General features: G+C 35.9%; 5 non-coding genes across 5 annotated transcripts; 2 read left to right on the forward strand and 3 right to left on the reverse strand.

Moving 5' to 3' along the window:
• Positions 1-283: 283 nt before the first annotated feature.
• Positions 284-365, reverse strand: TRNAY-GUA (transfer RNA tyrosine (anticodon GUA)). The gene has a single exon. It is a non-coding gene; the product is annotated as a tRNA-Tyr (tRNA).
• Positions 366-872: 507 nt separating this feature from the next.
• On the reverse strand, positions 873-944 carry TRNAT-GGU (transfer RNA threonine (anticodon GGU)). The gene has a single exon. It is a non-coding gene; the product is annotated as a tRNA-Thr (tRNA).
• A 2484-nt stretch (positions 945-3428) lies between these two features.
• TRNAG-GCC (transfer RNA glycine (anticodon GCC)) lies at positions 3429-3499 on the reverse strand. The gene has a single exon. It is a non-coding gene; the product is annotated as a tRNA-Gly (tRNA).
• Positions 3500-4323: 824 nt separating this feature from the next.
• TRNAS-UGA (transfer RNA serine (anticodon UGA)) lies at positions 4324-4411 on the forward strand. Its single transcript has one exon. It is a non-coding gene; the product is annotated as a tRNA-Ser (tRNA).
• A 3627-nt stretch (positions 4412-8038) lies between these two features.
• Positions 8039-8126, forward strand: TRNAS-GCU (transfer RNA serine (anticodon GCU)). The gene has a single exon. It is a non-coding gene; the product is annotated as a tRNA-Ser (tRNA).
• Positions 8127-12257: the final 4131 nt, after the last annotated feature.

The raw sequence follows: 12257 nt of genomic DNA on the forward strand, positions 1-12257 counted from the left end.
AGACGAATCATATACTACATACCCACATATTATATTATACGTGGGTATAGTGAGAGTGACATAACTAGTATGTCGTGATTTTTTATCACTAAAAATGGATAATAATCCAGCCTTCAATAAGAAAAACTCTTTTGTTTGTAAGAAAGGAATGAGAGAGATATGGATTAGAAAAAAAAATTTCCCTTTTTTCTTTATCTTTTATTTCTATAGATCAGACATTTTATTTTATGGAAGAAAAACAAAAGGATTTAGTTCATACTCACGAAGCCCTAGATTTTTGGTTTGGGCCGAGCTGGATTTGAACCAGCGTAGACATTGTCAACGAATTTACAGTCCGTCCCCATTAACCACTCGGGCATCGACCCAGGAAGAATTTATTCTAGGGTTTTTGCTAATCTATGATTAACCTCCTTTCATAATACTCCCTACCCCCAGGGGAAGTCGAATCCCCGCTGCCTCCTTGAAAGAGAGATGTCCTGAACCACTAGACGATAGGGGCATCACTAGACGATAGGGCCATATACAACCGCTCGTGATTATACTATAATCATAGTATGAGCAGTTTTTTGGAATTGTCAATATACTCGAAAAGTATAAATAGATCCAAAGCAAAGAGTTTTTCCAACTTTTCTGTTATGTTTTCATCTAGGATTTTTTTTAGTTGATCGTTATAGATTAATTCTCCGTGCTTCATTTAGTGTTCATACCAAAAATGCATCCATCCCGCACTAAGTCATAAAATTCTCTAAAAATATAGAGAAAGTTTCAAAAACAAAGAAAAAAAGTGAATCAATTTAGTAGAAAAGTACTCTATCAGATTCGAACCAACGACTTACGTCTTAGCACGAGATTACTCTACCACTAATTTAAAAAGCCCTTTATCGGATTTGAACCGATGACTTATGCCTTACCATGGCATTACTCTACCACTGAGTTAAAAGGGCTTTTTATTTAATTCAAAAATTAGCCACTTGGATTTCCCATTATGGGTCTACTGCATAATGTACATATTATATATATAATATATAGAGATAGAGAGAGAGACATTATGTAGAGATTGTATATGTATATATCGATATCTTGAGAGCTCAAAATAAAATTAATAAAAAAAAACATACCCTACATAACATATCCAACTCTTCTTGGTTCAGGGTTTTCCGTTTCCGAAGACTAGTAAAATAGGCGGATTCTGGAACCCCAAGGATTCAACGGTATATGGATATGGAAAATATAAGATTTCCGATCCTAGCGGGAAAAGGCGGGGAACAGATACCCAATAGGATATAGGATCCTTGGGAGGAACTTTTGGTAATGGCCTTGATCCTCTATGCTATTTTTTATGTGTTCTTAGTTCTATTGAACTTTTTGCATTCTTTTAAACAAGAATCTAATAAACTAGAATTGAGTCAGTGGAAAAAAGGAGAGAGAGGAAAGTGTTAAATGGAGAGAGTCGACTAATCAGAGACTTTTAGGATCTTCTTTACATCAGGTAAATCTGTCGGCCCTGTCCGTTTTTTTCTTTAAGTTACGACTCTTTGCTGCTTACTTCTATCAAGCCATAGGGAAAGTCTATGATGAATTTGGAAAACTCATCTCACTCTTACTCTATGGCTCGGACTTAATGGGGGAAGAAAACATCTTCCATAATTTCTTTTTTGTTCAATTCTGGACAAAAAAGAAAAGGAAAAAAGGAATTTATAGGGACAGTGTTACCCCCTATATCCCCTAGTTTATATTGTAGGAATAATAAAACAATTTAGCAGTCTGACACACTTACGTCCTTGCAAAGTAAATAATTATTATTGTAGTCGTAACCGTAGAATAGGATCCTAATCAAAATAAATACATTTGGTTCAGGCGCTATTAGCATGGTAAGAAAAGATTTTTTTTACAGACCAGAGGGGCTATCTAAATCCTAAAGTAAAGGCGAGCGATCGAAGTAGAAGTACCAACGGCTCAGTGTCATGAACCTTCTCCATCTGATTCAATAAGGGGGAATTAGCCTTCTTGTCAAATGGCTATCCTTGACAAAGGGTACCATTTATACCATAATCTACAATGTAGCGGGTATAGTTTAGTGGTAAAAGTGTGATTCGTTCTATTAATAACTGAATTTGAAATGATATACTTAAGGCATCCTTAAGTTTTTTATTTTTATATTCCGATGAAAACTTTAGTTCTTATAAAGGATTAAATCCTTTTCCTCTCAATAGCATATTGAGGAAGAATATACATTCTGGCGATTTGTATCCAAAGACTAATTTAAATTGCATCCAAAATAAAAATAGGATTATGAGTACAGAGTCGCGAAGCATAATTTTGCATTGGATTAAGTATTCCAATTTTGAAAATATGAGTAAAGGATCTATGGATGAAGATACAAAAAAGTTGATTTCCAATCGTAACTAAATCTTCTTAAAATAAGGAATAAGGAAGCCAAATAGCTAAAAAACGATAGTTTTGGTTTACTAGAACCATCCGCATATTGTTTCAGCTCGGTGGAAACCCAATTCTTTTCCTCAGGATCTCTTGAATGAAATTAGGGAACGAAGTAAGTAGATTAGATGAATTTAGATAGAATTTCTATCTCCTACTCTATAAGGATCATCTAGAAAGCGGAGAGCTTTGGTTCCATTCAAATAGAAAAGCTGACATAGATGTTAAGTGGTGAGAATATCCATAAAGGAGCCGAATGAAATCAAAATTTCATGTTCGGTTTTGAATTAGAGACGTTAAAAATAATCAACCAACGTCGACTATAACCCCTAGCCTTCCAAGCTAACGATGCGGGTTCGATTCCCGCTACCCGCTCCATTCTGTATAAAAGGAGTATTCTATTTGTCTAGACATGTTAGAGGCTTGTATTCAAGCCTTTTTTGTCCACCAGTTTCTGGTACTCCAGAGCGGAGTAGAGCAGTTTGGTAGCTCACGAGGCTCATAACCTTGAGGTCACGGGTTCGATTCCCGTCTCCGCACTTAGCAGTCTGTATAAAAGGACTATTCTATTTCTCTAGATATGTATGGTAGAGGGGCGTATCCAACCCTTTTTTATTCATTAGTTCCCGGCCCTAGAGGGCAAAATTGAGCAGTTTGCGAAGTCACTTGCCTTCAAAAAAAGAAGGCGCAAGGCCTCTCCCTACCCTGCAGAAAATAAAAATGAAACGAAAGGGACAGTCTACCTCTCCCTTCCCTTTAAAAAAAGTTTGCCCGTTGTTTGTCTCAGTTAATACCCAATTTTTGGAGCTCTGTTGGCGAGTTCTATTTCTGCCTCTGGAGCGCCCTCTTTTTTTGAGTGGGATGCAAAGGAAGGGTAAGATAGTAAGGGATACGGCACTAGACTAACACCTAATTAATACTTAATTTAATATAAGTAGTTAAACAGTTAACTAGACTAAACTTTTTATCATAGTACTTTGATAAATTAAGCGGGCGAGCGGCGGGAATCGAACCCGTATCTTCTCCTTGGCAAGGAGATATTTTACCATTGAACTACGCTCGCTACGGTATATATTTTATAGCGTATATCCGCCTGGGTCGACCTTCTATGTCTGGGTCGACCGTTTCATTTCATTTTCTATTATATTAGAGTTTTCCTTTTTTTATTATCTGTCAATGAATATTCTAATGGGAATGGAATTTCATAATACTGAAAGAGAAGAGCTAGCAATTCGGAACGCAAATTGCGTTTTAATACGTCTCACTATTCTAATTTTTTAGAAGAAATGGCCTTTATTATTTCTTTTTTATGGGGTTAATAAATATTAACCAAATTTCATTTAAGAAATGAGAGAATTCAGAATAGCTACGAGAAAGACTAGTCCAATCCATAATGATGTACCGGAAAATACAACATTTTTATTATTTGACCAACCATCAGGAGAAGCAAATACAAGGGGTACACTAATTACTAAGACTGAGGAAGTCGCAATTAATGCAAAAACAGCTAATTGGAAAGCAATAGTCATATTTCTAATCCTCCAAGCTACCATCAAATAAAGTTGACTACATATTTGATCCCTCACTTAAACCAAAATTGTAAAAAAATACAAGAAGTAGGAGGGGTTTAATCATGAATCCATTGATTCTTCTCTTTAATTCAAATTTATTACTTAAACCGCTTTTTTATTTGGATATGGGGGTGAGAAGAGATTATTTACTCTTTATTTCACAAGCGGGTATAGCGGATCCTGTATCCGTGTATACAGTATACAGAGATATATCGAAAAGGAACTTGTATCTGATATCTTTCTAGAGGCTAATAAATCTTTTTATTTTTTATATGGCTATGTTCTATTTGTAGGAGTAAAATAAGGATTAGGCTGTGGAGAGATGGCTGAGTGGTTGATAGCTCCGGTCTTGAAAACCGGTATAGTTCTAGGAACTATCGAGGGTTCGAATCCCTCTCTCTCCTTTTGCTTATTGAATACGTTTGTTTCTTTCATTTTTATTTATTTTTTTTTTCTGTCCCTTATCTTTCTTTCATAAAAAGGAATGAATGGCTCGGCTAGATGGAATAACCGAGCCAGAACAGAAAAAAAGTAGAACAGGTATAAATAAGAAAATCTTAGTTAAGAGGGTTCATGTAAAGAACAGGTTCCAAATCACGATCGATTCCCTTTTCAAAACCTGCTGCAGCAGCTCGGGCTCTTCCTGCATGCCATAAATGGCCCACAAAAAAGAAGAATCCTAGAACAAAATGAGAAGTTGATAACCAACTTCTAGGAGAGACATAATTAACTGCATTGATCTCGGTAGCTACGCCACCCACGGAATTTAAAGAGCCTAAAGGAGCGTGGGTCATATATTCTGCTGAGCGTCGTTCTTGCCAAGGTTGTATGTCTTTTTTCAACCTACTCAAGTCCAAACCGTTGGGGCCCCTTAGAGGTTCTAACCATGGAGCACGAAGGTCCCAAAAACGCATAGTTTCCCCTCCAAAGATAACCTCCCCAGTTGGGGAACGCATTAGATATTTACCTAAACCTGTGGGTCCTTGAGCGGATCCCACATTAGCTCCAAGACGCTGGTCTCTAACTAGAAAAGTAAATGCTTGAGCTTGAGAAGCTTCTGGCCCGGTGGGTCCATAAAACTCACTCGGATAAGCTGTATTATTGAACCATACAAAACAACAAGCGATAAAACCAAAGACAGATAAAGCAGCTAAACTATAAGACAAGTAAGCTTCTCCAGACCATACAAATGCACGGCGAGCCCATGCGAAGGGTTTGGTTAAAATATGCCAAATTCCGCCAAATACACAAATAAAACCCAACCATACATGCCCACCAATTATATCTTCTAAATCATCTACACTAACAATCCACCCTTCTCCACCAAAAGGAGATTTTAGTAAATAACCAAATATAACACTGGGACTAAGGGTCAAATTGGTAATTTTTCTTACATCTCCCCCCCCAGGGGCCCAGGTATCATATACACCGCCAAAATAAAGAGCCTTGAGTACTAGAAGAAAAGCACCTAGACCTAACAAAATTAAGTGAATACCCAAAATTGTAGTCATTTTATTTCTATCTTTCCAGACATAACCAAAGAATGGAAAAGATTCCTCAAGAGTCTCGGGTCCCAGAAGCGCGTGATAAATGCCACCGAAGCCTAAGACTGCGGAGGAAATTAGGTGAAGTACGCCAGATACAAAGTACGGAAAAGTATCTAGAACTTCCCCCCCTGGCCCTACTCCCCAACCTAGAGTAGCTAAGTGTGGAAGTAAAATCAACCCTTGTTCATACATGGGCTTTTCTGGTACGAAATGGGCCACTTCAAATAGGTTCATTGCTCCGGCCCAGAATACGATTAATCCGGCATGAGCTACATGAGCTCCAAGCAGTTTACCGGACAAATTGATAAGTCTGGCATTCCCAGCCCACCAAGCAAAGCCGGTGGTTTCTTGGTCACGACCAGCTAAAACGAAAGTTCCATTAAAGAGCGTTTCCACGTGGTAGAACCTCCTCAGGGAATATAAGATTTTCATGAGGCTGATCCTGAGCTGCCATCCACGCACGAATACCCTCGTTTAAAAGAATATTTTTGGTGTAGAAAGTCTCAAATTCAGGATCTTCCGCTGCACGGATTTCCTGGGAAACAAAGTCATAGGCACGTAAGTTCAGAGCCAAGCCAACTACGCCAATAGCACTCATCCATAAACCGGTGACGGGTACAAATAGCATAAAGAAATGTAACCAACGTTTATTGGAAAAAGCAACACCAAAGATTTGGGACCAAAAGCGGTTAGCAGTGACCATTGAATAAGTTTCTTCAGCTTGAGTTGGGTTAAAAGCACGGAAGGTATTTGCACCATCACCGTCCTCAAATAGAGTGTTTTCTACGGTCGCTCCATGAATAGCGCATAGCAGAGCCGCACCTAATACTCCGGCAACTCCCATCATATGAAATGGGTTCAACGTCCAATTATGAAATCCTTGGAAGAAAAGGATGAATCGAAATATCGCTGCTACGCCAAAACTCGGCGCAAAGAACCAACCAGATTGCCCCAGTGGATAAATAAGGAATACAGAAACAAAAACAGCAATTGGACCAGAGAATGAGATTGCATTATAAGGCCGCAATTGAACAGACCGAGCAAGTTCAAATTGGCGTAACATGAAACCTATTAGTGCAAAAGCCCCGTGGAGAGCTACAAAAGTCCATAGACCGCCTAATTGACACCAACGAGTAAAATCTCCTTGTGCTTCGGGCCCCCATAGTAGCAACAAAGAGTGTGCTAAACTATTGGCAGGGGTAGAAACTGCTGCGGTTAAGAAATTACAACCTTCCAAATAGGAACTAGCCAATCCATGGGTATACCAAGAAGTTACAAAAGTTGTCCCTGTAAACCAACCCCCTAAAGCGAAATAAGCACAAGGAAAGAGCAATAGGCCAGACCATCCTACAAAAACGAAACGGTCCCTTCGTAACCAGTCATCCATAGTATCAAATAGATCATTTTCTTCTTTAGGAATTCTACCAAGGGCTATAGTCATAGTGATCCTCCTATTCAATTACTTCAACCATTTCCGAGCACCTCATATCACTTTCCAAGGCATATGATAGTTTTATTATCTGTGGACGATTTCTTTCTCGTTCAATGCCCTTTTTCAATGGTCTCGAAGAGAGAAATTTCCCATTTTTATCTATGGAGTCACAGTCACAACCGAGGTCGTGGTAAATCCATGAATTTGATTCGATTTGTTTTTCTTATACTATTTATTTGTTTTTCTTATACTATAGAAATAGAAATAAATTGTTTTTCTTATACTATAGAAAGAAATAAACCTTTGAATTCAGCATTATTCCAAGACTCCTATTTCAAAGTCTATCTTTTAAGGGAAAAATGCAAATAAAAGTAACCCTTCTTTTCCCATTCCCTCTCTATTGCATGGGTGGAAGAACTAAAATAATAGAGGATTCTGAAAAAAAAAAATGGACCTTCGAAATCCAATTTTATGTGTAGCGCAAAGGAGTTGCGATTTCTTCTTATTCCTATAGAACATCTAGTAACAAGAATATGAAATCGTAAATAGCGAAAAATTCTTGTCTTGCGCGGTCTAAGTCTAAGGAAATAAAAAAAATTCGCTTATACAATTTCATCTACATCGAATTTATATATCAGAATAGCGGATAGAGGCATCATTAAAGGAGTCAGGTCTACTTACTTTATGCTTCTTTCCAATTTTATGGTGGATTTGATAAGAACCCTTTTTGCTTTCTTGATAAATAATCGACAAAAAAAGCGTTTTTTTTATATAACCTGCTTGTTTTATTATAATTATAACAAGTCCTATATGGAAATGCCCGCTAAAGAGAAAATCTATTTGATTGTCTCTCGGCCAATATCGATTTTTAGAAAGAAAAAACAAGAATTTTCTTCTTTTTTTATTAACATTAAGAAAAAAGAATATAATTAAAATGGAATTGGCAATATAATTTTTATAGACTTTTGAAAGAAAAAAAAGGGGTTTTTTGCAACCGTTATTTCTTATTTCTTGCCTATATCATATCACGGAAACCTTTCGCTTTGGAACGTGGAGAGATGGCTGAGTGGACTAAAGCGGCGGATTGCTAATCCGTTGTACAATTTTTTTGTACCGAGGGTTCGAATCCCTCTCTTTCCGCTCCCTTGGATCATTTGGGACTTTCGAATTGGAAAGAATTCTGACCCCCGGATTTTCTCATAGATAAATGTACGAAACAAATCCAATAAGAAAAAAAAAAACTGAATTTTTACTCCTCGCGTCCAGGATTCCGTCCTGGGTCATTAGATAAGAATCCAAAGATAAAGAGGAGAAACAAAGAATATCACTACTGTATAAACAAAAAGTTTGAGAGTAAGCATTACATAATCTCCAAGATTTTTTTTTAAGGAATAGATTACCAGTTTTTCCTTACCACACGGATCCACTAGGATGGTTTTTTTTTATACCTAAAAATGCAAAAAAGAATTCTTGAAAAAAATTGCAAGAATTCTTTTATAATAAGCACTCTTATCAATAGCAAAAATAGGGTTAGGTGGTTAGGTATTGTGTAGGTACCTTTAGGTACCTGCTCAACCTAGGTGCAGGGGAGTAGAAAGGCTGATCCAAATTTATTGCTGTAGCTACCCATTCAATGTAGAAGAATTTAAATTTTAGAATCGAAGGTTCATAATATAAAAATATAAAACTTCTCGGCTTTTACCCATTTTAAAATTTTTTTGGAATGAACACATCATTCAATTTGGCATACAGAGTACTAAAGATTTCATCGAAAACTTACAGCAGCTTGCCAAACAAAGGCTAATAGAAAAAAGAATAGAGGTATAACAGGCATAATATCCACGATTGGATTGAAAATAGCATAAGCTTCGGGTAATTTGGCAAAGAAAAAACTAGTAGGATAAAGAACAGAATTAAAACAGATACAGGTTAAACTAAGTATATTAGGCATAACAAGCATTTCATTCTTGTAGAGTAAATAATTGGATTTTTCTTGAGTTATTTTTTTAAGGGAAAGAAGGAAAAGGCAGATTCAAAATCTTTTTTCTTCGGACTTTCCCAAACACAAAATACCTCCTTGTATTCGCACTCTCAAATGAGAGTGGAATAAATTCGACTTTCATATAATATCTTAATAGAATTCCATGTAATGATCAATGCATTTTTTTGATTCTATATTATCCGCATGTGTAGAATACTAGCAAGAGAATATCCCTCCTTTTTTATGTAATTGAAATGGTATTGACGAATAACAAATAAACATACTAGTGTTTATTAGTGTCGCATAAAACCCGAAATGGGGCGTGGCCAAGTGGTAAGGCAGCGGGTTTTGGTCCCGTTACTCGGAGGTTCGAATCCTTCCGTCCCAGATTGTTTCTGATGAAACAAACGGTGAAATCATATAGTATTCCGTACGAGACAAAAGTTTATTAAAGAGAATAATGATATCTTATTCTTTCTCAGAAAACATAATAAAGTCTTAAGTCCAGTCAAATTGACTATCTTTATTTTCATGAAAAAATGGGATCTATCAAGCACATTCAGGATATGCCTCTACTATAAAATCACTTAGTCATATTTTTTTCTTCCTTTTGGTATTCGAGTTGAAGAAGTACGAGAATTCTATAACTACCAAAAACTTTCAATCTTTTCATTGGAATAGTTTATTTAGTTATTATAGTTAATTGTTTTTGGTACTGAAAAAATATATTACTACTAGAATTCTAATTCTAGTAATTAAATTAATTAAACTTTTTTGGAGGTTGATAGTTTATTTATTGAGGAAGAGTCAATCCTTCTTTTCTCACTTCAAGATTGATCATCTCGAGCCATCCGTTGAGGGTGGAAATTTAAGAATAAATAAGTTTTAAGCAAACTTGTTTAGTCGTCTTTTTCAAACTATGTTTCATTCATATGATAGAATTTTAATATGGGTTTAAATAAATTGGATCTTGGCGGAGGCTTCCCGGATAAATACTTACTTTCTTTTATCCATATTGCTCCATAGATAGCAAGTTTTAATTAGTATAAAAAAACTAAACCAATGACTATTCATGATTCCATCCATATTGGATCAATTCTCTATACCACTTTGCAATGAAAAGAGGAATGTTTGTTATGGTAAAACTTCGTTTAAAACGATGTGGTAGAAAGCAACGTGCGACTTGAAGGACATGATCGATTGTGGATTTTGCTATCCATCATTTTCCATAGTAATGAAAATGCTCTTGGCTCGACATAGCCTGTTCTATTCGTTCCGAACCAAATTTGCGCTGGGTTTAAGTAACATAGTACACGATGGAGCTCGAGAGGACAGAATTTTTTTTATCAAGGGAAAGAATCTAGGGTTAGTGAAAACTAATAAATTAGGCCAACTTTGTCAGTCTATCCTTAATATAGAAATAAATCGAAAGGTTAAAATAAGAAGAAAGTCCAATAAAAGTATATCAGAATCAATCCCTCTTATTAGATTTCTATAGAAGAGATAAATGCTTTATCGAAGGAAATAAGAAAAAAGGGTATGTTGCTACTCTTTTGAAAGAAAAAAATAGGAATTCCCGAAGTAATGTCTAAACCCAAGGATTTCACAAATCAAAGATAAAGGATTCCAGAACAAGTAAACACAATTTTCAATTGTCTCAACAACAGAGTTGGATTAGAATAAGGAATAAAAGTCAATTCGTTCGAAATGAGACAAAGAAAAGAGTTTAAAGACGACTCAAAAATTTTGGAAGGATTTTGCCTTCGAAGTTTGTCAGGCAAAATTAGCCCACTTGAGTCATGAGTATAAATGAAATTTGTTTTTTCTGTAAGGAAATTAATGCACGTCATAGTCTAATTTCTATTATTATCGACAGAAATTCGAATCATTTTCTCGAGCCGTATGAGGAGAAAACCTCATATACGTTTCTAGGGGGGGGCGTTGTTTATCTACATCTATCCCAATAAGCTGTCTATCGAATCGTTGCAATTGATGTTCGATCTCGAAGAGAAGGAAGAGATCTTCAAAAAGTAGGTTTTTATGATCCGATAAAGAATCAAACTTGTTTAAATGTTCCAGCTATTCTCTATTTCCTTGAAAAGGGTGCTCAACCAACAAGAACTGTTTATGATATTTTAAGGAAGGCAGAATTCTTTAAAGAAAAAGAAAGAACTTTGAGTTAATTGAAGAACTAAATGAATCAAAAAATAGGATAGGAGAAGATTATTAGTATTCCTAGTTGTCTAATTATTTAGACACAATTTACCTCTTTTTTAATCCTATTTGGATTTATATTATATCGTGCCAATCCAACATAAGCCCCTATTTTATTTACTTTTTCTATCTAATTTGTTTTCTTACCATTGTATTTCCATTGACAAAGGTCTATTGAACAAATAGAATTTGTAGATAGATGGGTCTCTTTATCCTCACTCCATATTCAATTTTTCCGCCTACACTTCGCTCAAATGATAAGGGTGTTCCTCTTGCATGTATTCTCATACAATATAATATATATTTTTTATAATATATATTTTTTGTTAATAAAAATCGCTAAAAATAAGGAGAATTTGGCCATCGTGATTAGGGTCGCTCTTTTTTTAACTTTACTTTAGTGGAATTTCACCGGACCTGTTCGTTTTGGCATTTGAGTGTTTTTCATGGTCGATAAAAAAAATCTTTTGATGTCTTGCTAGTTCAATGTTTTGACAGAAGCGCGCGGTGTAATTCCATTGATTTTTGGATTTCGATCGTATCTAAGATCCTTTTTTTATCTGGGTTGCTAACTCAATGGTAGAGTACTCGGCTTTTAAGTGCGACTATGATCTTTTACACATTTGGATGAAACAACAAATTCGTCCAGACTCTTGGTAGAGTCTAGAAGACCACGACTGATCCTCAAAGGTAATGAATGGAAAAAATAGCATGTCGTAATAAAATCAATCTTTTTTGAATGGAATCCAAAATTACGATTTTCTGGGTCTAATGAATAAATGGATAGAGCCTGGCTCCAATTCTGGTAAAATAAAAAGCAACGAGCTGAACTTCCTAATTGGAATGATTCCCCGCTCTAATTAGACGTTAAAAATAGATTAGTGCCGGATGCGGGGAAAGGTTGGGTTTTCCTATGAGTGGACCCTTTATTTTTTCTTTTTTTTTTTAGAAATCCTAATTATTCTTGATTATGGATTGAATAAGGGATGTTATGGATTGAATGTGTAAAAGAAGCAGTATATTGATAAAGAGGCTGTATTCCAAAGTCAAAAGAGCGATTGGCCTGCAAAAATAAA

Source organism: Triticum urartu, unplaced genomic scaffold (genome assembly GCF_056163025.1).
Source record: "Triticum urartu cultivar PI428250 unplaced genomic scaffold, HENAU_Tu73 scaffold2, whole genome shotgun sequence".
Lineage (NCBI taxonomy): Eukaryota > Viridiplantae > Streptophyta > Magnoliopsida > Poales > Poaceae > Triticum > Triticum urartu.